The sequence below is a fragment of the Lissotriton vulgaris genome, chromosome 6, assembly GCF_964263255.1.
Source record: "Lissotriton vulgaris chromosome 6, aLisVul1.2, whole genome shotgun sequence".
In the NCBI taxonomy this organism is placed as follows: Eukaryota; Metazoa; Chordata; class Amphibia; order Caudata; family Salamandridae; genus Lissotriton; species Lissotriton vulgaris.
The window spans coordinates 775370880-775396670 of NC_141694.1; the positions used below are offsets into that span (position 1 = coordinate 775370880).

The following is a 25791-nucleotide window of genomic DNA, read 5'->3' on the forward strand; positions in this document are numbered from 1 at the left end:
AACAAAGTACTAAAAAGGTTTGCCTAGGATTGGCAGGCAGCAGTCCGCAGCACGCAAAGTGACAGCCAAAGTCCATCGTGATTGAAGATCAGCGACAACACTAAAGTTTCCTACTACATTCACCAGTCATTAAAATACTCAAACTATTAATCCACCACCACTATTTCTTCTTATCGCCATGTGTACAAAGGAAGGACTGGACTTGAGTCTGTAGGGGCTGATTTATAAGGCCCTTGCGGCTCTTTTGCTCCATTGTTGCGTGACTTTTGTGACGCAGCGACAGCACAAAAGAGGCGCAATGGTGCGGCGTATATTAACAACGTGACGCATCTGGGAGATGCATCACGTTGTAAAGCCCTGCGCCAATAGGGGTGTTCCGGCACAAGGGAGGGCGTTCCTGCGCAGGAACGCATCCTAAAAGTGGCTGAGGGAAATCTACAAGATTTCAATCAGTCACTTTGAGGACAATGATGCGTGACTCAAACCCTGCGCCTGCTTGAAGCAGACGTACGGCTTGACGCAGCATTGGGGAGATAGGGCACCCCAGAGAATTGATGGAGCTGCACCATCGTTGCGACGCAACTCCAGCAATGCGCCACCTTTACGGCACAGATGCGTAACGCTTTGGTGACGTTTTGGGCCCATGGCGCGCCGCATTGTAATACGGCGCACCATGGGTGATGGTGGCGTGACGCACAATTACTGGCGCATCCCTGCAACTTTGCAGGGATGCGCCGGTAATTAAAAATCTGAACCTTAGTGTGTAGCATTGCGCAGTTCTTTCAACTACACTCATACATAATTTCACAGGCCAATGAAATGAACACAAAATCTAAAACAAATAAGCATAGTAGCAACACTACTGAGAAGGAGAGCAGTGTACCTGAAATGCACAGAAGATTTTGAAATAAAATGTACCTACAATGTAATGAGCAGCATTATTGCTCTTGGTAAAAAACAAAAATTTGCAATATAATAACACAGCAGGAGAAAACATAGTAGTAAAGACATAGCTACTACTACTCACCAAGCCCGGGGATCTCAAGGCCAAGGAGGTCGAGCAGATCTCGCTCACGGGTCAGGACATCCGTCCAGCGGTGGGTGGCCTGGTTGTAGGTGCGCCAGACCCGAGAGTGGTGGTAAATGGCCTGGCACACCTTCTCCCACCGCTTCCGGCGCTCCCGGGCCCCGTACCCGGCACTGATCTTGCCGCCTCCCATGATGGTCCTGGGGAGGCGGCGCTGAACATAAAAAATGAGTTGGGCCACCTCCTCCGGGGTAAAGATCTCCCGTGGCATCACTAGCTCCCCCCTCAAACGCCCGCACGGGAGCCGGACACGGGGTGCGGGACCCTTCCCCTTCTCGGGATGCTTCCCGGCTCCCTTCACCATGGTCTGGGCGGAAAGGAATAAAGAAAATAGAATAGGGAAGAGAAGAAAAGAAAAGAGTTTACAAAAGTAGTTTAAAATTAACCAAAAGTAGCAGTAAACACAAAAATATAGGGCTAGAAAAATAGAGGGATAGATAATAAGTAAAATAGATTAAAAAAAACTTCAAACAAGCAAAGGATGGCAGAGATTGACAGAGGATACAAAGACCATGCCCAGAACCATAGCAATGAATGAGAAACAAGATGGCCGCGCCCGTTCACGACCGCGCGGGTAAGTTCGCGCGAGATTTTCCTTGCGAACACGCGCGAGACTGTACTGGCAAACCGCGCACTTTGCGAGATTACACTTCGCGCCCGGAAACGGAAATACGTCAGGCAAACAAGATGGCTGCGCCCTTGAACGACCGCGAGGGTAACTTCGCGTCTTGCGCTACGAGCGGCTCGCAAAAACGCACAAAACCTTGCCAACTAACACGCCGCAAAAAAAACAAATTGCATATTCGCACGAATTTGCGGCTTCCGAATCCGATCTTGCGCGTGTTCGCACCCCGCGAACCCCGCGAAATTGCAGAAAAACGAGTTTTTCAAAAGTGAAAGCACTCGGCAGGGGCAAGAGTTCAAACTCATCATTAGTAACAATTCCCGGTAGTGCTTCCTGACTGGGGCCCCTCCAGAATTCAGTTGCTAGTTGCAACAATTGTATGACCCTGCTCTGACCCTCACAGCAGGCTCATACAATAGCTACAAGTAGGCCACAAAGAAGGTCCTGGGGAAAAAAAATGCACTGCAACAGAAAGCAAAATTACAGATAAGGAAGCAGGTGCCAGACTGGAATTTTAAAACAGTGACACATTAATAAACTAACCCCAAATTAATTCATCTGAGTTGAAGCAGGGATGGTGTGCTTGCTTTTCCCCCCCATAATCTACAGTAATGATGAACCAGAGGGTGGCATTGATGTAACAGAGGGTTGCAGTGGTGAAACAGAGGGTGCTGGGAACCTGTGATGATGAACCAGACGTAGAAACAACATAATTCGCGACCGTTGCGCGACGAAATGTAAGTTCGCAATTGCGAACTGGTACGAAACCCTCGCGAACTGGCTGAAATCCTTGCGAACACAAAAAAAAAAAAAAATCCGCAAATTCGCAAGAATTCGCGGATTTTGCGGATTGCGAGTTCGCAAATCCGCAAATTCGCGAACGCGAGATCCGCAAAATTCGCCCATGCTTAGTCCCAGTGAGAGTGAAGTTAGGTGAATGCAAGAGTTTAAAAAGACCAACTTAGCAGTCATGGAAGTCTAGATCATCCCATTTACATTTGTAGGAGCTTTTAAAAATTATTGCTATTCCTCCTCCCGCTTTACCGACACGGTTTCTTCCAAGGTAAGTATAATTAGGGGGGAGTGCAGTAGCAATATCCAGGCCTGAGCTATCACTTAACCATATCTCTGTGAGGAAGATGGCATCTGGTTGAGAACCACCGAGCAGGTCATAGATGTCTATTTTGTGTTTTGGGAGTGATCTACAGTTTATGCTAAAGAAGGTGAAATTCGAGATAGTGGTAGTTTTTTTGGTATTAGAAGCAGGTGTGAGACCTAGTTTGCTAGTATTCATGTTAGAGGAGGAAGGTGAAAAGGAGAAACCACAACAAGAGCAGTATGAAGGGCTTGAGTCTCAACGAAGAGGAGCGCAGTGTGTATAGGTAGTAGGCCGTAAGGACAAGAAGGCTTCCCGGGGGTATTTGAAAGGGCCGAGACGAATTTGGGCAGGGGTTCTGGCCCCAGGCCACATCCGGCCCCGGATGGGCACAGACGGGCTTGCCTTTGGCGCGCCAGCGGCGCGCCCGCTGCACGCATTCGCTGCGTGTCTTGGAAGGCATCTATTTTTAAGAGCGTTGATTCGTCAGCTGTGAGCAGCTGATTGGTAGCCTGGCCAGGAAGTTGTAAATCACTTCCTGAGGCCCAGCTCCCGTCCCTCCACACAAACCAAACTTCTGGCGGTGGACCGGGGACACAGAACACAAAAGTAAGTAAAATATTACAATCTGCTCATGCTCAGAACAAAGTGAAGTGGGTTAAAAGCAATAATTAACAGGAGCGAAGACGAGTGATTTAAAAACAGAGTGCCAAAATTATTGAAAAGTGAGACCGGAGCCCTTTCCCAGGTGCTCCTCTTTACCGAGCTTACACTATGACTGCCTTCCATCCAGCGCGTCCGCTGCGCGTCTTGGAAGGCATCTATTTTTAAGGACGTTAATTCATCACCTGCGAGCAGCTGATTGGTAGCCTGGCCCGGAAGTTGTAAATCACTTCCTCAGGCCTGATTCCCGTCCCTCCACGCAAACCAAACTTTTGGCGGTGGACCGGGGACACAGAACACAAAAGTAAGTAAAATATTACAATCTGCTCGTGCTCACTACAAAGTGAAGTGGGTTAAAAGCAATAATTAACAGGAGCGAAGACAAGTGATTTAAAAACACAGAGTGACAAAATGATTTAAAAGTGAGACCGGAGCCCTTTCCCAGGTGTTCCTCTTCACCGAGCTTACACTATACCTGCCTTTCATCCAGCGCGTCCGCCAGCTAGGAGAAGGGGCCTGAAAGGACCAGGGTAGCCAGAGGGACCTGGGCCATAGAGGGCCAGAAACTAAAGGATCAACCCAAGTGGGCACAAAACCCTAGTGGGCACAAAACCAGAACGAGAAAACAGACTGTGAGGACCAGAAATAGGAAGATTGTCTATTTGTTAGATCCTCACACAGCTTATTGGTGTCATGTTTCATCATTGGATTTCATTCTGGTTCCTAAAAATTAGGATGGGCTCAGCCATATTCCCAGACCGGCAGGGAGTAGAAGTGGCCTTTATAGATGCAAAGGAGGCATGACATCCTTGACAAATGTATGACTACAGGGACATGTCCCTTACTCCTCCGAAGTGGCATAACATCCTGAAAATTCAGGGTCCCAAAGATGAGTACTTTGTGTGACAGGGCAATCCCGCCCTTGGCATGCTGTATATGTTTCTATCACAATTGAGGACAAGGGAACCGTACTCACAACAGAACCAGGGTACTAGTTATATATGAAAAAAACAGTTGTTCCAGTTGATAATAGGAAATATTATTTGAGCAATAAGTATGCACAATGGCAATAAACATACAAAGGACTTGGTAATGTCAGAAGGTGAAATGAACTTACTACACAGTTTAGCTCAATAAAGTTTATAAAAAACAGTAAATAGTATAAACACTTTCTTAACTTCAAAAAGCGCAAAACTTTGTGCATAGTGTCCCCAAGTGAAAGTTGGAACCAAAAAGTGACTGTACACAGTGAAAAATTTGATAGGTTTCCATAAATTGTAAGAAGCGACAATTCAAATACACTTTTTTGACAGAATAGATATACAGTGACACTAGCTGAGCAATGGTTCGCCCTGTGTGCTTGTCGACGGCGTTTTGACCCTTCTTTGAATGTGGGGTCTCCTCAGGACTAACGATGTAGGGACATCTGGGTTGGTACAGGCGCAGCCTATGTGAACGTGAAGTGCCTTGGTGGGGAGTGAAAAGAAAATAACTCACGTGAGGACCCAGCCGGGTACTCAAAGTGAGGAAGGTTGGCTTGTGAGAATGATGGTCAATCTGCTCTCCTGATGCGTTGCTACAGCTGTAGCAATCTCACGCTCATTGTTGAGCTTACTGGAAGGCCAGCATTGGGCTCCAGAAAGCGCTGTGTGATAACAGAGCGATCAATTTTTGTGGATACACGATGTCAAGCGGAAAAATCTCTGCGTGCCGCGTTGTCGGCGCTTAATTCCGCTGCAACCATGCCGTACGATTTGGCTTCTGGTGTGGTAAACTATAAACTATATTGAACTAAACGGTGTATTAAGTTCATTTCGCCTTCTGACATTACCATGTCCTGTGTATGTTTATTGCCATTGCGCATACTTATTGCTCAAATAATTTTTCCTATTATACACTGGAACCACTGTTTTTTCATGTATATGTTTCTATGTCATGTGTGTTCGGATTGAATGAATATTTAGGTTGATGATAAATTAAGGTTGACATTATACTGGGGCACTGCATTGATTTAATCCTGATGAAAGCCCTGGACCCTTTTTATCTAGGGCTGAAACATGTCACAAATATTGGCAACAAGGACTGGAAGCCCAATACTTGCTACTAAGAAGGATGATTTAAGGAGGAGTTCAAGCGGTGCCCATTCAGTGGCATCGTCATAGGATAGTTGCATTATTTCAAATCTTCAAAATATCTTCCAAGTACCATTTTCATGACTGAGATGGAAAAATCATCTTAGCTTCAGTTAAGAAATATCATTGTATATGTAGAAGTATGAAAATACAGGTGGTTGTCTGAGATGATGACAGTGAGCTTGGTCTGCAATAACTCAGCCACCCCAAATTGTGATTTTGGTTATCTGCTATGGAGAACTAGTGTAGTGGGCAGTAGCAGATGGTTACCAGCACTAACTATCGCATAAAGCCCGAAAAAAATAGTGCTCAAGGGACTGAATGTACTCTGCTTTTGCCATCTGGCAGTGAATTACTTCCCTATTGGCTCACACAAATGTTGTGTGTCGATTGTATTAGTGTTATGTGGGTGGAGAAGGAAAAACGTCATTGGGAGGTGACCCTTAGAACATGTGGCTGACCTGTTGCTGTTTACCATTCGGCTGAAAATATGCAAACCTTTGCCTTGAAAGTACTTGTTAAGTCATTTCTCCAGGTTTTAGGGAACTGAGGCAACCAGGCAAAACGTGCATAAAGTATTGCTGGTTCACTCGGGATCTTCAAGAACCAGGTACTGATGCAAGGTCACTGGAACGCTATCCACGACCGTGACGTCTTTAACGTTTGGGAGGTAACAAGAGTGAGCTCTCAAGACTTACTCCTGAGGACTGATGTAGGGCTAATGACTCAGATAACACACGAATGGCACTTAATCATTTTAGTATCCGGTGCTTAAACTTTACAAAAATATAGGAGTTTGGTTTATTACAAAATCAGATGTAGTTTAATGAATAGAACAATCCAGTGTTAGTTTCCTATCCAGTTCCACAGACAGGAACAATCTGACTCACGCGTGGCTGCAGAATCACAATTTACACAAAATATGAAAGCAAGACACAAGATTATTTGGGGTACACGTGAGCTGGAAATTCTGCTAGGCATTTAAGTCTTCGGTCCCAGGTCTTGTAGGTAGAGCGTCCCTCGCTGTTGAGTACATCTGTGTCAGGCAGCCCCTTGCGCCACTTTTGCGTCATTTTTCCCATGTTAAAAATGACACAAAAGTGGCGCCAGGGGCTTGCAAATCTGCCCTTTAGGCTCCACGAAGAGGCTGAACTGTGTACATACACCGCTCCTGATGGGGCGCGTGGACCTCTTCGTCTACTTGAATACAGCGTCCTACACATATCCGACTGTGACCCATCTCTTCCTCTTCATGCTGTAACTGAGGGGTCATTTAAGGAAACCGTACAGGTGTTCGTTCATACTGGACTTTGCCCAACTGTAATCTCACATTGCGGTATCACAAAACGTAGTATCATCTAGTGAAATGGAAAAGACGCCCGGTTAAATATTACACAGTCTTGGATTCGATATGTTTGGAAACGTTGGAAAGCCTGAATCCCTGAGGTAATGCCGGCTCATAAAAAAATGTGCGCGACAAGCGGGTTTTTTAAGGTCAGTAGCAGCTTTCACTTCCGAGACCATAACTAACTGCTCCGTTTTCGAGGCTGCAGAAAACAAGATAAAGACCGAGCCTGCAGGAATAAGGTATTGTCGTCCTGTTTTAGCAAATTTTGAAGTGATGTTGCATACGTTTATATATGCCCAGGAAATAAAGCGGAAATGCTAGCTGTGACTGGGAACTGGGTTTTTATAGATTTTGAAGTAACTTGACTTTTTTTCTTTCAGTTATTCTAGCCTATGCTCAGTTTATTCATCTACTGCTTAGTACAAATCAATTGATTCGATTGCGCATATTGACTCATTTTGTCATAGTTTGAGCTCCGCGGTACTGTAATGTTACCATATAAAAATAAACATTGTGCTTGATAAAGCGTTCGCTGTAAGAAAAGCAAGTTGCAAGTAGAGATTTGCATAGTGATGGCTGGATTACAGACATTCCGCCAGCATTTACACAACACATAAGTGCAAAAACATATTTGTTCCTGTCAGTCAGTCCACTCGTCGATTCAAATGTTAATGAGCAATGTCATCAGCAGGGACAAATCGGTGGAATCTGAAAATAATGTTGCAAAAATTGCATCGATGCTGGTGCGGTTCAATTAAGCGGGGTCATCCTATACTTATAACGATGAATACATTGCATTTAATTTTTGTGTGCCTGAGACTGTTTAGCCAAAGTACTGGAACTTTTTTAGATTTTGAACACATTGTAGACACATGGTGAACTCACATTTGGTTGTATTTAAACTCATTTCAATGCATGTAAACAACATGTGCTTGAGTCTTAATTTTGATATTTTGTAAATTAAAGCAGGCATGTGTTTCTTATTTCATGTTTTACAATACTTTGTCTGAAAAGGCTGTCAGGGAGGATCACACGATGTTAACGGCCGATAAATGCTCAACCTGAAAAACCTATGGGTCTGACTTCTGATTCATGTATCAGGAAAGGAGCTGTGGTCTCAAATTAATGAGAGTACCTGCTCAAGGCGTCATCCAGAAGATGGTTGCCCCTGTGTTAGCAAAATAAACACCCGTGTTGGATTCCCATCAATATCATGTATGACCAATATTCTCATGTGGTCCTCCGTCCTAGGTACAGTGTCTCTAGATCATTGAGACCAAGTAGTACCGTCTGTGGACACATGGTTTACACATGCCAACACAAGGAACAATCATAAGGATCTGGTCAGACGGGTAGGTGCAGTGCAACAAAGAAAAGTGTGTGAAAAGTTAAAATAGGATAGAGAATCTCATTCCAACTTTATTCTACCAAGACCTCTTCCTAATTAAAAACTAAGAACAGCGCAAAACTATACTACTGCAGTTTAACAAATATCTGCATAGGGGCCGACATGTTTCTGCCTAAGCGGGAATATGACCCTAGGCTTTCATCAGGGCCTCTGTTCTCTCAATAGTGCGACTGCAAAAATGTGTAGGTGCAAAACTCAAAACACTAATTATGTGATAATCCAGTAAAGGATATGAGTCTCCAAATACTGTGGCTTCACTCCTCCATGACACCTGGTAAATTTAGTAGATCTGTGGAGGAAGAGACAAAACATAACACAGGAAAACCATCTATGAAGCAAGTTATTTGCCTTGAATATACGTCTAAATATAGTACATATAATCACTCACCCAGAGTGCCCGGGGAAGAGACCTCACCTCGTCCTGGTCCTGGCTCAGGCGTAGTGAGACCCCGCTCTGTAAGAGGAAAGCACACCGGAGCTGAATGTAGGCTGCGCGGAAAATTAATCCACTGCAAGCCTTAATCAATTCTGTACCAGTGAAAGTTGCTCCCCTTACTTAAAAAGAGCTCGTATTGCTGCTCCCCCATTAGCTGGGACCTCAACCCACTGAAACCCCCTCGGTTGCTCCCCACGTTTATTGGTGAGTGTGGTATCTAGGGGATGACTTAACCCCCCAAGAAAGTGATCTATATCTCTCTGTTTCATTACCACAAAGCTGTCTCCTACTGGAGTTTGTCAGAATTTACTACATAAAAAGAGAAGCCCCATGTGGAGCTCCTTACCTGTCCGGCGTTGTCTCTGGCAATAGCTGAGACAGGGGGAGGCACCGAGCTAGGCTCAAGCCCTCCTTTAGATAGTCCCATGATGGTCTCTTCGCCAATCGAAATTGACAGCAAGTGCCCAGCGCTGTCCTTGTGGTCTAGAGCTCAAGTGGTAAATAGAGCCCAGCTTCTCAATTGTTGGAGACAATAACTGTCGAAAAGTGAGTATATTAGGTGTGGACGCTGAAGCAGAAACTTCCACAAACAGCTCTCAGTCTGTCCGGCACCGAAATCGCGTAATCTCGCGATATTACGGAACTACAGCATGACGTCATGGCGTCCATGTTTGTAGTCCGTTTGTCCTAAAATCGGATTTGACTCCGTAAACTTGTACCCCTATGCTCAGTGTCCAGTTCCTTGCACATATGTGGAAAGTGCATGTAGAAAGAGGTCCGCTAATTAGGGAGATGAAAATTAAAAAATTAGCGCAAACCGGACCGCGCCGAAAAAACGGGTCGCGCTGGTCTAAATACTATACTGAATTGCCTCCAAACTGTACCCCAAGCGCAGGCGAGCTAAGTTTGCTCCGTGGACCTCAACAGGGGTGTCACAAACAGTACAAACCCTGGCAATGCTATGATCTCGTGAGAAGAGGGCGAACTACAGAATGACATCATAGATGTCAATCCTGTAGTTCAGAACCACTTCTGAAAGGGGCAGCCAGTGAAGTTGGAGGCTGTTATTGTCTCTGACACGGAGATCATTCTTGAAAATACTACAGAGGGAAACAAAAGGACATGTCATTTGTATCTCTGTTCTTTTAGTCCTTTATGAAGGTGTATAAGGATTTGGAAGACCTTCGTATTAGTTTGTAAAAAGAGACTCAGGGGGCAGTAAAGGGGGGCATGGGAATGAGCCTAGTGTCACTCTACCTCCCCTTGTGTCGCTACTTAGGATGTAAATGTGACATCTCATCTCCATCTTTCTCAAGGGAATGTATCACCTTACCAAGGCGTCAAAGTATAGCTGAGAAGACCATTAAGTACTAGGTATAGTGCATTCCCTGCTCAGAAAACCAATCGGTTGTAGCCAGAGTACAAGTCATGGTACGGCTGATGTACAATGCCGGTAGTATATACAAGTATGTATTTCGGCATTTTTTTATGAAAAAGTAAGACAGATTACAGATACCCTATACGTTCATTTCAGGTTCAGCCAGGGGATGTCATCATTCAAACCCTGTACATCTGTGCGTAGTTTGAACACCCATCTTTGCTCCTTTCGAAACAGAAAACTGGTCACGTCAGTGATATGCGATGGTACAAAGGGTTTCTCGAGTACAGTCCATGTAAAATCTGTTTCTCCATGGTTCTTCTCCAGAAAGTGTCGTGTCAACTTGGATATGTTCTTCTTGCACCGGAAAGTGCTTTTGTGCTCTAACATGCGTGTCTTTACTTTCCTAGTCGTCATGCCGATGTACTTTTCATTGCAAGGGCATGTGATCTGATAGATTAGATTCTCACTATTGCAATTGGAGAATTGGCGCAATTCCCATGGTCTAGTGGTTCCGATATCTAGGCTGGTGACACTATGAGTCAAAGCACACATTGTACAGGTCCCACATGGGTGGTGCCCTTTGATTGCAGGTAGATCCCACAACGTTCCTATTTGTCTCTTGACTTGTTCTTGAGGACGAGTGTGTACTAAACGATCTCTCAAACTACTGGCTCTCTTGAACGCAAAAAGGGGATATTCAATCTTCTCCTTTCCGCTGTTGAGTATCCGCCAATGTCGTCTTATAATTTTCTGTATGCTGTTAGACTTGGTGTTGAAGGTGCTAACCATGGTTAACCGGTCTTTCGGAGGTTCTCTCGTGGAGGCTTCAAGCAATGCTTCTCTGTTGTTGTTCGCCGCCCGTTTCCAAGAGCGCGTTATCAGTTTTTTGGGGTAATGTCTTTGTGTCAGTTGTTGTGAAAGAGCACTGGCATGGGTATTGAAAGTTTCTGTGGTGGAACAGTTACGTCTAAGACGTAAGAACTGGCCCACGGGCAAGTTGTCTCGCAAAGATTTGGGATGTTGGCTTTCGTATAGAAGAAGTGAGTTCCTTGCCATGGGCTTGCGATAAAGTTCCGTTTCAAGACCCTGTGGAGTAGTGTAGATGGAGAGATCCAGAAAAGCGATTCTGTCCTTGCTGGTCTCAACGGTGAACCGTAGAAAGTCATTTTGTGCATTGAGCCACTGATGGAATTGGAGCACTGTATCGGTGTTACCTCTCCAGATTAATAACACATCATCTATATAGCGTTTCCACCACAATATAGATGCCAGGAAGGGGTTGGTTGATGCCAATACTGTTTGTTCCTCAAATTTATGGACATATAGGTTCGCCAGCGAAGGAGCAAAAATACTGCCCATACTTGTCCCAGAGATTTGTAGGTATAGGGTCTCCTCAAATTTGAAAAAGTTTTCTTTCATGGCCATGGTGGCCAGGCTCATGATGAAAGGGACCGGAGTAATGGAGTCAATTTCGGATTCCCCCAGGATGGATCTGATGGTATCTAGAGTCTCATCCTGGGGGATAGATGTGTACAGAGACTCAACATCAAGTGAAACCAACAGGTCTGTTTCTGGGTTGAAATCAATTTCTGGGATAAATCTCAGGACGTCGGCTGTGTCCCTCAAATAAGTAGGCATGGTGTGTACTATGGGACGTAGAAAATGATCAACGAATGCAGAGAGTGGCTCTAGGAGAGATCCCTGGCCCGAAATAATCGGTCTCCCTGGAGGTGGTCGTTGTGGCTTGTGCACCTTGGGTAACGGCCGATAAATGCCATTGCATTCGATTGCTTCCGTTGCCTTAACGTTAACGTTTGATAACTAACTGTTCATTTTAAGGTTAGACATAAAACTTTCTCAAAGGTACAATGGGAATCCAGTTATTGCATGAATATATTTTCTTACCCAACCCCCAAATGAGTGCACTGTTATATTTATTGTACATGTGACGGATTTAATCGTCTCACTTCAAGGCGATTGTTATACCAAGCACTCAGATTATTCGTTATTGTCACTTGGAAGCTGCAAAATAGAAAGAAATAAAAGTATTTATAATGAATACAGATGATTTATACTTTGTATACATTGTCAGTATCACCCTCTGCCCCTGGAACCCATTCAAAGGGAGTCAAACGTGCCCAATCCGTGCAGTTCAATGCAGGTATTAACGCCTTATCCCACCACATCTAAAGCTCACCACCCTCCCCTGCTTCCTACAGTCCTTTCATATTATGAGGGAGAATTCAGTGAGAATTCAGTGAGAAAGGGGCGGGTGGGACAATGAAAGGTTGCACAGAGCTCCAAGACCACTGCTGACAGGAGCTGTACAGATCTTAGAGACTCTGACAGCAGAGCTAATGCTTAGATTAGTAATCTGTAGGTTCAGACAGAAGACAGTGTACACCAAATGTTGAGGCACAGGGCTAAGAAAATAATATTGATAACTCCCTAAGGCAGCTTTATTAATGTGCGCAATGAAAAAAATATTAACATCGGAATTACTGACATGGCTGTAAAGTACTTGGCACCAAGGAGGCTCAGAAGAAACTATTGTAATATGAAGATTTCCTTCCAGAGGTATTTGAGGTGAAACTGCCACTTAATAGACACTTTTTAAAAAAAAATTGTTTTAAGAGAGTGCACATTCACCAGCCTACAACCACTGGCTGTGGGTAGCAACCTAGGCTATGAGTCACTCCCTGAGATAGGTGTAAATAGGCTCTTGCTCGCACCTATTGCCTCAAGTATTAGGAATAATAACTATAAACGGATAACAAGGAAACTAACCTCTCTGCCAACCCCCTAACCACAGTCCATCTGCTGCCTTAGATCATTCAATTAACATTTTAATTAACCCAATTTTCTAAGAAAAGGTCCAAAAGGTAATGAAGATTTGTAATCCATCATTTATTCCATTTTGTTCCATCAGAAGTTCTTCAGGTTGCGGCAATCTGATGTTGTAATAAGTAACACTCTAAGGAACCTGGGACAGGCTGTATCCTTATATCACTGGAATGACAAGCATGGAATCTACAGTGTTCCAAACAACTTGCCTTTCCCATCAAGTATCTTGCTTTATCCATCTCAGCTCCGATATTCAATATATCCAAGACCTTTGGACTGGGTATGTCCACCCAGCACGCACCTGTTTCACCGCACCTAACAATAGGTTCATTAGGTGTCTCCTCTGGGTTCTCACTGGATACATGAGTCTGTCAACAATGTTTAAAATAATATATGTTGGGAGTCTGATAATTGTGTTAATGAACATTAAATTAATGTCATACAATACTTTCTCCCACAATCTTTTGAGTTAAGGGAATTGCCATAGGAAGAGCAAAAGGAGCATCCACATTTCCTCCAACATTCTCTTCTCGCGGAGGTGTCCTAAGCATGTATCTTTTCAGGGGTCTAACACCACTATGTGGCTATCTTATTTAATGTCCAATAGTTAAATGAGCTATTTGCACTCACCTATGCTCCCTAACAGATCTTTTTCACTCTTTATCTGAAAAGGATCCACTAAACCCTAAGTCACATCTTCGTTGTCCTGAGGCTGCACTGCAATGGGGATCTGCCATTAAAAATGTGTAAATCTCAGCCGGTATGTGATTAGTGCCTGCCTTTGAATTGCTACTTTTCATATTAATAATGGCCCCCTGATATACCTTCGTAAATAATTTGTTGTCCAGAGATTTTCCTTTTTGATTTGTGTTTATGGATCGTTTGATTAGGTTTCGCTTGGGTAGACATTGTTGATCTGGGTCGAATTTTTCTAGAGCACAATCACTTTAGGCAACCATACATGAAAGCTTTACAATCAGCTGAGCTTGCTTTTCTTGCATTCTTCACTTATTTATGGCTTACCCTCACAATACCTAAACCCACTTAAGGAGACCACCATGGAGTTAACCATTTTACTCTCTGTAAGGTAAAATTAGACTTAGTCAATCCATTGTTCTTTTTCCAAAAAATATCATTCAAAGACTTTTCTTGGTGTGGGTCCTAGGGAACATGTCAAACAAAAATTATTGAAAGAAATCAAAGTCAACTGGGGGAATACTTTGAACACAGACCCCTGCGCTAAATGCTAAGCTTGTATTTTTTGTTTCTTCATTGATGATAGGAAACATTTTCACTGTTTTTATATCATGTTACTTCACACAACTCACACAATGTGTCCACTTTTCCTTCTATCCTGCTAAAGCACCCTCATTTAAATTCATACTGTAAGGGTGTCCTTAATGAAATGAGAAACCAAAAAAAATTGTGATGCCCAGCTAGTGCACTAACCTGAGGTCCATGTAATGGGCTGAATTAACTGGAGCATTGAGCGGCATTGAGAAAATGATGGTCCTAGTCAGAGTGAAGGAGGTATGGCTGCACCAGCTGAAGCAAGGGTTCAGGGCTTCAAGGTTGTAGAAAGTCATCTTAAAGGGACAGATTCTAAGAGAGATTGCAAACCCTCAGCTTCTAGGTGACAGTCTATGTTGTTCTTAATACAGGCAACAGGGATATTAAGGGCAGTGCTGGCGGGAGACACAGCTCTCTCATTAGGTGCATAGGCAAAGCCAAGCGTGCAGCCAGATTTTGAAAGTGGTATTTATAGCCTGTCATGCATGTGGAGAGTGCTCCCTGTCCATCAGAAGATGGTTTCAACAGGAAATAGAGGAGGGACATTGAGGCCACAAGTCAGTTGTTGTACAAACTACCAGAAACTCTGGCAAGAAAGAAGAGCAGCAGGAAACTGAGGTCTTTAATTGCTCAGCAGTGGGAATTTAGTCAACAGCCATAGTGCTAACAAAAAGAACATAACAGATATTTCAGCAGGAAACAAGAACAGCAAGAAATGAAGACCTTTAATTAATTGATCATCATTTATTTCATGTTGTTTTACAAAAATAGCAGGCCCTTGTACTACATTTTACTTTATCACTCTGACTTGTGGGCACAAATTAAACTGCATAGCACACCTTTTAAATTAAGCACTCATGCAAAATATTAGAGTACATGTGACCTGCCAATTAGAAAATAGTGATGTCAACAAGGATCATACTGGCAAATCAGAAAGGACATCATCCCTCTTGGAACCCATCTCATTTTGGCATCGTCCACACAAGCCCTTGCTGCTACTCTAAATACTGACCTCACCTTACACTTCTCTCAATTTACGTGATGCCCAGAGTATAGCAAGAAGCCATCTAATAAGAATGGCAGTGTTGGAATTGAGGTTCAGTGATTGATCATTGTCACCAGAATATCTTCTGCATAAAGAAAGGATTTGGTTGTCCCTCCTCTAGTGGAACATCTCTATGTGAAGATTATTGTTTTAGTAGCCATTGCAAGTGGATCTACATCCAGGAGGAACAGTATCAGCGAGAGTGAAAAATCATGGTGGGTGTCCTTTTTTTCTGAATTGTACAGTAGAGGTGTCTTCCAAAGTTGTGCTATCAGTTCTACATTTAACCACTGAACCTTTTTAATTAAGTCTAGGCAAAAACCAAAATGAGTTTGAACCTTGAAAAGATAAGTCCATGTCACATGATCTTAGGTCTTTTCTGCATCTGAAGACATGACCACCATTTCCACATGTGTATGTTTAGAGTCCCAGAGAAGGTCAGCTAGGATTCGCTTATAATTTCTCAATGACCAGGTTGGCTCAAAGTCTACTTGTGAGTAATGTATTAGAGAGGGAATCACTCTGTGTAGCCTACCTAAAAGGACTTTTGCCAGTATTCCGATATCCACATTGACTAGTGAAATGGGTTTGTAGCTCCCACATTCAAGCGTACCTTTCTCCTTCTAATGTCTAACTGTTCTTATGGAGTTATTGGATATGGGGCCCAGAGTACTCAACTTATCTGCCTCTCCCACTTGTTACAACATTTGAGTCACCTGGTATTTGCTTGACTTGTAGAATTCTCCAGGGAGCCATCTTTCTCTCTAGATTTACATGTCAAAATCCCTGAAATTACATGGTCAAATTCTTCAGGCATGATTTCCCCCTCTATTAGTTTTCTTCCTTTATCCGTCAAGCACGGCAAGCGAATGGACTTTAGAGACCTTTTCTTGAGCTTATGATGTTATTTCAAAGTGGAGAAATTCAGTGTTTCTTAAAAAGGTGCTAAACTTTCTGAACTCTCCACTGGATGTATCACAATATTGCACGCCAGTGTCTGTACCACTGGTATAGTGAATTTAGCCTCTTTTTGATTAAGTTGGGAAGCCAATATATATCATGCTTTGTGCCCCATTTTACAATGTCACCCTTTGAGTTTAACCAGCACTTTCTCTGCTGTGGAAGTTAAGAGGTTATTGAATGCAAGTCGTTTGGCCTCTAGACAACGTCTATTATGCAGTGAGAGGTTGGCATTGTACGTTGTTGTAATACATGCTATTGAGTATTCCTGGGGCTTAGGTTCATCGGTGTGTTTTTTCTTTGCGACTGCCAAATCCCTCGTTAAGAGGCATGTTGCCAAGCTGCTTTAGCAGCTGCCAACACCCTCTGTTCTGAGGAAATGGAGAGCTCATTTGCAGCATATAGACTCTCACATTAGTGATCAGGGGCTTCTTCTCCTCTGGCAAGCAGTATTTGGCAACTGTATCCTCCAGTAACCCTCCTTGGTGGTGTGCGGCCCAAGGTGATGTTGAGCAAAATAAGATTGTTTTCAGGCATATCACTGGGCATGATGCCAGAGTGAAAGGGTAACTGTAGTAGGGAACTGTATGGCAGAAAGAAATCATTTCTAGAGGATTTGTTGTGTATTTCTGAAATAAAAGTGTATTCTTTTACTCCAGTTCTTCCCTATTCTTGCAAAATTCTAACACCCCTTTTACCTTCAACATACCCCTCAGTTACTACTTTTCAACAACTTATTTGGCATGACAGAATACTACAAATTAGAAATCATTCTATCTACTTGAAAACTTGACAAGCTAAAGGAGCGAAAGGATTGTATTGGTTGCTACAACTTCTTATTAATGATCAACTTCTATACTTTTCTGATCTCCAAGCTAAATTCTCTCTCCCGTCTACATCCTGACTACAATACGATCTTTTGAGTACATCTATTAACCAGCATATTTCTGCATTACCTCCTACATCTTTCTCTCCTTCCATAGCTGTTGCACTTTTCCCATTATTGAGTACTAATTCCTTGACTTCTACTATTTATAAGTCACTGCATGTTGTCTCAGATAGAATCAAATCAAAAGCTAAGGGTCCAATTCACAAAGGTAAAGTGAGATGAAAGTCTACATTTATGACTTTTGGTATTCACAAAAGTCATTTGCTACTCATAAATGCCCTTTGTGAATACCAAAAGTTGAACTTTATGACTTTTGGTATTCACAAAAGGCATTAATGAGTAGTAAATTCTCTTTGTGAATACCGAAAGTCGTAAGTTAGACTTTCTACTCACTTTGTTGGTTAAACATAACGGGTAACTAGAATCTTCAAAGTGTTTTAAAGTGAGGCACTTCACTGATAATGTTTCAGAATGGGCCTCAAAGATAACCTCTTAAATATACAAAGATATTGGAGTAGACGCATCACTCACATGCTTCATCCTCAGCACCTATTCACATCCCGGTAGGATGATACCACCAGGGTGGGCTCAACCAAAGATTGAATTGAGAGTTCTTAGATTAAATCTAACTGGATAAGCAGGTATCCAGATGAAACTTTTTGTGTTAAAAATACCTACAGGTATAACTATTAAGTTTCCTTTAATAGTCAGGTACCTGGGGCATAGATAAAAACTTGTTCTTAGATGTTATATTGAATGTAATAGTTCAATTAAACCTATTGTACCAGCATGTTTTGGTCCACTCTGAGAGCCCAATCGGGTCTGGGACCTTCGCCAGAGCTTGATGAAACTGTACCTGCCCTTTAATGCATGCACACCATGCGTAGTAGTGAGGCCCAATGTTTTCAGATGTCTTGGTATTTCTTCTTTATGGGAATTTCTGAAAGAAAAAAACATTCTTACTTATACAGTTGTATCACAGAGGTGAAACTAGAAGCTTAGTGCTTATTATATTGTGAAAAACTGGTTTTGTTGACCAGATTACTTTTCAAGCACTAGTTCCTATCAAATTCAAGTCTAAAGTGAAGGGGGGTATCTCCCTCGATACAAACCAATGATCACTGTGTAGATCCCACAACATTTGAGTCTTTGTCTGTGCAAGATACAAATAATTCACAGTCAGATCTTCTTTCTTAAAGTATGGTTTCATTCAACATTTCTAGATTTGTATTTTTTTATTTTTCACCCTGGTGAAGTATAGTGGAAAAAAGTGATTCCCAATTACGGGGATTCGGTAATCTAGTAAACCTGACTACAGAAGAAAACAAGTTTCTTCAGGGACTTGTGGGGGTGCCGCAAAAGTACGCCTACCGTTCCTTTAAAACTAGACCTCGGCAGGAAAAACATAGTGGACCTAGCAAGGTTGCATCCATTGTTATATTGGAGACGGTTAATGGTGACCCCGGAGCTAGCTCATTATGCTTCAGCATTGGCAGACATTGTTTCACTTGACTGCTTCCATAAAATTGCCTGGTTGAAAGAATTACGAGGGGTACTGTCACAGCTAAAACTAGATCACCTTTGGGGTAATACTGATGTGTCTTGCTTCCCTTCAAAGACCAAGTTAAAACAAATGTACTGGGAGATGGTGCATTTTAGAACTTTTGCAAATGGGTCTAACTCTTCTCTGTCGAGACACTTCCTTGACTTAAAAATGTCTCCTTTGTGTGAAGCATATTGGGATTTGATTGTGAAACCGCACAACAGGAAATTGTATTTTCAATTTAGAGTTGGACCTCTCCCACTAAATGTGTTTAAAAACATATGGTCTACATCTTGGGATGAGCATTGTTACCACTGTAAAGATCAAGCTGAGCATGTCTCCCATGTATTGTTTTGTTGCCCCTTATATGCAAACCCACGGCATAAATGGATAAGACCCGTTTGCCTCAATATGGGGACGCGTAACCAAGCTACAGCACTTGGAATTTTAGAGACTGATTTTTCTCCATTGTTCGTGATTGCTGTTGCAAAGTTCTTGTCCTGGGCCTGGGTGATTCGAACGCGTACTTTATTAGGAAAGATGGCGAGATGTATTTTGACTATCATATTCTTTTAAAGTTTTTACTTGTGAGTATGGCCGAGGTTGTTCTTAACAATGTTTTAACAGCTTATTGTATTCGACAGATATGTGTTTAATACTTGTCTTAAACTTTGAGTATTGTAGATATAGTATTTATTGTATAGTGTTAGGGTAGAAATGCTTTTATGACTGATGTCGAATAAAGCTTGAAATTGAATTGATTCACACTTATCCAGGTATTACATTCATACTCTTTTCTTACCCTTTATGTAAGCTTTTCACGGATCATGTGGTCCCTAGAGGGTGGTGCTGGAGAATATGGCTCTTTACAACGAATGCTTTCACTACACATTCGATTACAACGCAGTTGTTACAAGGACCGGGTTGTTTCTATGCGATCCATTACATCGCAAGTCATTTCAACGACTTGCAGTAGTGGGCGTACTGGACTTAGGAATAGTATTAATTACTATTCCTACTTCAGTTGGCGCAACAGCAGGGAAGTTATTGGATTTAAAATCCAACACACTCCCTGGTGTTACACGCCCCCTACAGCATGTAGTTGAAATGACTTGCGATGTAATGGATCGCGTAGAAACAACACGTTGTAATGGAAGCACATTGTGTTGATAGCGTTGTGAATGCTGTTTCCTGGTGCTGGCTTGTAGTCTCACACTTATTAAATGGAGGAAATGCAATCATTACAAGTCAAATAGAAAAAAGATATCATGTTGTCACAAACTTATTCATTTGTCAAGATGATTCTTTTTGGCTATGAGATCAAGTCTGAATTATGCTGTGGTGAGATCTGTTTGCGATTATGCCAATGTCAGTGCTTGTCTCGATATTTTAATTGGAAAAGCAAACTGTCCCACCGAAGGTGAAAACACCTGGAATGTTTGAGTGCAACTCGATGGTAGAGGCGCCATGTCGGGCATTGCATATCTTAAGGAATGCAGCGAATAAAGTGTAGAGTTAATAACAAATTCTAGCTAAAGCTCCCACCTAAGCCGGTTCCTGCCTCTATGTTCTTCATTTGAACTGCAACTTGTGCCAACAAGTATTTGCAATGCAATAGGTCTCGCATTTGCAAAAGTTAAAGCTATTGGCATTGTAAATGGTAACATTTTTATCTATGTGCTAGTTTTGAAAATAGATAAAGAAATTACATTGCAAATATAGTTTTAACTAAAGGATAATTTTGACTCTGTGAGCAATTATTGGACTATATGTGATGAACTGCAGCAAACCGCATAAGCTGGAGTTTTAAGCTATTGGCATTGTGAATGATGATGCCTTTATCATAATGCCTATTATGTGTTGTTTTTAAAACAGATAAATAGAAGCCATTGTCATTTTCAATGCCAATACCTTAAATCTCGCAAATGCGATACTGTTACAACTAGCCCTGTTGGTACATTCCGTCCACCCCTGCTCCCTGACCCCTGTTGGGTTCTCCCATCCTGAATCTCCTTGTGGAATGTTGGTGTGTTCTCTAGTGAGGAGAGTGGATGGCCATTAAAAAAATATTCTTCTTATCAGCTGTGTCCTGTTTTCTTCAGAACTTCCAACACTGGCAACGGAACTGCGCAGGGGGCAGTAGTGACCATCTCCCCTTTGTGTGCTCTCTCCACACGCAACGAAAGGACAGTGTAGAAAGATAATTATCCTGCAACTGGACACTCATCACTTCAGGAAGCAACAAGGAGTCCAGGTCGTTGCGAACTATCTACTCTTAAAGCCTTTCTAACAGGTGAGAAGTGGGATGTGTTCCGTGAGAAATGCAGTAAATGAGACATTATAGAGTCCGTAGGAGGGTGGATTTGCATGTAGCAGAGGAAGCCTGACTCCGTTGTGGGTGCGACGTGTGCATTTTGCTGTGGAAGATCTACCTCTCCTGCTGGTTCCACACGTACCTTTGTTGTTGCTGGAGAATTGTCGTGGGTAGAGTGGCGGAGTACCGAGTGATGCAGACGAGTCATGGTATCTGTAAACAACGCTGACGGCGAGTGATCTCCTGGTAGTACATCGAGTTTCTGACCAAGTTGTGGACGGAGTGCGACTTGTTTGGGCGCCTGCGTACAGTGGGTAGGAAGCTGTCTGCCTGCGTGACTAGTGTCTTGACCGGCGTTGCGGCTGCGCATCCAGAGCCTTGGGCCGCTTATTCCTGTCAAATCTGAGGAGAGTCAATCACATCCGGGGCCTTGCGGTGTCTCAGGTCGGCGCCTGCGCTTCACCACAAAGTCAGTTTCTCAGAAGAATTCTCCGTGTGTCGAGTTACGACCGGGAAGCAGCGTCGGCGCATCAGGTGTTAAGGGCCGCCTATCTCCGTCACATCCTTAAGATAGCATCTGTATCCAGAGTCTTGCGATCAGGCTGGCGCATAAAGAGCAAGGAGCAGCATTTCAGTCAGAACTCGGATTTGGTCAAGGATTTCCATAAGACTTACCGAACGTAGTCCAAGGGGAAGGAATACAAGTAAGAAGCTTGCGCAACCGCAAGTACAGTGACTGACTGTTGGTGCTCAATGTAATAGAGTGAACTTCCACCCACATCCCCATTAACTTTGTTCTTCATAGTTTCCGTTATTTTCATTATTTTTGGTCCACAAAATAAAGGGACAGTGAGTACTGAGGGAAATTGCATGTTCTAGAGCTGCTTTCAATACACTGTATATTATTCCTTCCTGAAGGGTTATTTTATCCCCTAGTCTTGTGTAGTTCTGGGTCCACTTTTCCCCTTTTCACAATGGCAGCAGCGAGCATGAATCAACCCCCTCCTTTTCTGAATGACATAGGGGAACCTGAGATTAGCTGGAAGGAATGGGTGAAACTTTTTGAGTCGTACCTCATAGCCATAGGTGGACAAAGGTTCAATTCTATAAGAAAACAACATATTCTACTCCATAATCTGGGTGTGCAAGGGCGCAAAGTATATGAATCTCTACCCGTGCCAGAGCAGGAAGGTAATGCTGTGGGAGAGGTAGATGTGTATGTGCAGACCATGGAAACATTAGAGAAACATTTTGGGGATAGAATCAATGTGGTTCTAGAGCGCCACAAATTCTTTAAAAGGTGTCAAGGGAAACAGGAGTCAGTACAGAATTATATCGCAGTTTTGTGGGGATTGACACCGCTATGTGAGTTTGGGGATCTCACAGACTCTTTAATAAGAGATCAATTGGTGAGGTGCACAAATAATCCACGCATCCAGGAGAAACTATTAGCAAAGAATCCAGGGCTAAAAGAAGCTATTGAAATAGCCAAGTCAGTGGAACACACAGCAAGATGTGTACAAGAAATGAAACAAGAAGGAGAGGTAGTGGCTACCATTAGTGATGCAGAAGACAGGGTTGATGTGTACAAGATGAAGTTTAAGGAAAATGCCAACACCAAGGTAGATTACAGAGAGAAGGGTCCTAAATGTTACCGGTGTGGCAGTAACAACCATTTTGCCACCTATTCCCAATGCCCAGCCAGGTATGTCACTTGTAAGAAATGCAATAGAAGGGGCATTTTGCCAGGGTGTGTCGGGATGGAGATTTACACACAAGAGATCAAGAAAGAAATACAGAAAGGGCTGCAAGTAAAGAAGTGAAATGCATTGAACAAAAAATGGAAAAGTTTATTTTACAGGTAAAGGATGTTGATGACACTGTGAATTCTATTTATCCAAAATGCGATGTATTAATTAATGATGAACGCTTTGAAATGTTTGCAGATTCCTGTTCTCCGTTCACGTTAATAAATAAGGATGATTATGTTTCCATGGGGAGAAATAAGATTAGTGAATTAAAAACACCAGATATCTCTCCCTCAGGATACAATAAGCTACAATTCAAGGATAGGAAAACCTATGGGACAGTATATATAGTAAAGTCTGGTTCAAATCTTTTAGGATGGGTTCACCAAAAGGAGTTGGGAATTATACTGGACCCAAATAGTGCTGAACAAGTCTTACTCACAGAAAAGTTTCCGGGGGGTGAAAAGATTTGTGAAGAATTCAAACAGCTTTTCAAAGAACAACTAGGATGTTTTCCCAATTTTTAACATAGGATTAAATTAAAGCACAATGCTAAACCTGTGGTGCACAGCCTGCGCACAGTGCCTCTTAAATTGAAAAAGCCTCTAGAAAATGAGCTGCGCAAGTTATGTGACTTGGATATTATTCAACCCATAGACTGCTCTGAGTGGTTGGCTCCGATTGTTCTCGCAGCCAAATCCAATGGTGAAGGAATCTGCCTCTGTGTGGATTTGCGCAGTCTAAATGACTGTATCTGGGTAGAAAGACACCCCTTGCCAGTAATAAATGAAATGCTAAGCACCATGGGCCCTGCAAAGTATTTCAGTGTAATAGATCTATCCATGGCGTACCACCAGATCGAACTGCATCCAGATTCAAGGCCACTCACGGCGTTCATTACGCCGTTCGGAGCATTTATGTTCAAAAGGATGCCGTTTGGCCTTGCGTCAGCGGCAGCCATTTTCCAGAGAGTTATGCAGAAGATCCTGGAAGGTGTGGAACGCACAATGTGTTTCCAAGATGATATTTTGGTCTATGGAAAAAATTCGGAAGAACACGATGGTGTATTGAGGCAAGTCTTTAAAAAACTCATGGACGCCGGCCTAACAGTTAAGAAGGAAAAGTGCAGAATAAAAGTGCAACAAGTTGAATATCTGGGCCATTCGATCTCAGAAGAAGGGTTTAGACCAAAGAGCAGTTTGATCCGAGCAGTAAAGGAGGCTTCCAACCCACGTAACAAGGATGAGCTCGAATCTTTTTTAGGGCTCATGGAATATATGTCGAAGTATGTGGACAATTTTGCTGCAAAGTGTGAACCCATGAGAGAGATGTTAAAGAAAAACAAGGATTTTGTGTGGGATGAGGAGCAGGAGGCTGTTGCTAATGCCCTAAAGGAGGATCTAATCAACTCCCCAGCGCTTGGTACGTTTGATTCGACTAAGAAAACCATTTTTGCAACTGATGCCCCAAACTATGGATTGGGTGCCACCCTAGTCCAGAAAAATGGTATTGAGGAAAAGATCATTGCCTACGCGTCCAGGATCCTCTCTCCACCAGAAAAGAACTACTCAGTAATTGAACGAGAAGCCTTGGTGTGTTTTTGGGCGGTCATGCATTTTAAGTTTTTTCTGTGGGGATTGAGGTTCACAATACGGACGGATCACAAGCCCCTCACATTTATATTCTCTGTGAAAGGTCTGGAGAATTGCACCCCGAGAATCAGCAGATGGATTCTATGACTGGAACATTTCAATTTCAAGATCGAACATGTGCCGGGCAAAGAAAATACTATTGCAGATTTCCTCTCAAGATCACCCTTACCAGAGGAAGAAGTACCTAAGGAAGCTCTGGACAGTCCCATAATGATGATGGATTTTCCTGCTATCACAGAGAAAGAGTGGGAAGACGGGATGAAGGAGGACAAAGAGCTTAGTGTTTTAATAGAGCATGTCAAGAAGGGATGGCCTAACAAGAACAAAGATGTTGAAACGGAAGTGGAAGAATTCTGGGAGGTCAGAAATGAATTGAGTGTCATTGGAGGAAAAGTGTATCGCAATAACAGAGTGATACCTCCCAGAGAATTACGGAAGAGAGTCATTGACTTGGCGCATGAAGGCCACCTTGGGCGTAGTGCCACCAAGGCGAGAGTAAGAACTAATTTCTGGTTCCCCAAATGGATGCTATGACGGAAGAAGTTGTAAAAGAGTGTGGGGCATGTGCTAAAAGTGATAAGTCTAAAATGATACACAAGTCTCCACTATCTCCAGTAAGTGTCCCGACCAAGCCGTGGAGCAAGTTAGCAATGGACATCATTGGACCGATGCAGAATCTAGGTGTACAGAAAAGATTCATGTTGGTCTTGATCGATTATACTTCACATTGGATAAAGCAAAAGTTTGTGCACAACATCAATACCAAATCAGTGATCCAATTTCTCAAAGAAGTGTTCTGTGAAGAAGGTATACCTTCCACATTAATTACTGACAATGGGGTACAATTCACCTCCGAGGAAATGCAGGATTTTCTGGAAATTTCAGGCATAAGGCATGAAACCACAGCCCTCTATTGCCCGAAAGCTAATGGCCTGGTGGAGAGAGCAAATAGGGTCATTAAGGAAAATATCCAGCTAGCTACCATAAATGGACAAGATGTAGAGAACTCTTTGAGGGAATGTCTGTGGGCTTATCACACTTCACCCAATAGAGTAACTGGGGTCTCTACTTTTGTGTCTTTACGTGGGAGGGAACCAAGTACCAAGTTTAATCCCAGTTGGTTAAATGGCGGCGATGTCAGGGATGTAGATTGGGAGGAGGCAGGAGAGAAAGTCAGACAACATCAAACCAAGTACAAACAGTGGTACGATCAAAAACATGGAGTTAAGGTTCAAAAGTGGGAAGCAGGGGACATGGCGCAAGCCAGAAGGAACATCAGATTGGGAACTGTTATCAGCAAGTTCCACTCTCCCAGCAAGATTGTTAAAGT

The 25791-nt window shown here is 42.9% G+C and overlaps 1 protein-coding gene across 4 annotated transcripts in view; it reads left to right on the top strand.

The window, feature by feature from the left end:
* The first annotated feature begins 6997 nt into the window (after positions 1-6997).
* Positions 6998-25791, top strand: part of LOC147707970 (amine sulfotransferase-like) — a 429743-nt gene continuing 410949 nt past the window's right edge. Inside the window, exon 1 of one of the 4 annotated variants that reach the window (XM_086926779.1) lies at positions 6998-7190. The gene's annotated coding sequence lies outside the window, so the exon portion shown is untranslated. Of the gene's footprint in view, positions 7191-20849; positions 21041-25791 lie in introns of those variants that run through there. The other 3 variants (XM_086926775.1, XM_086926780.1, XM_086926776.1) reach the window with 3 other exon arrangements.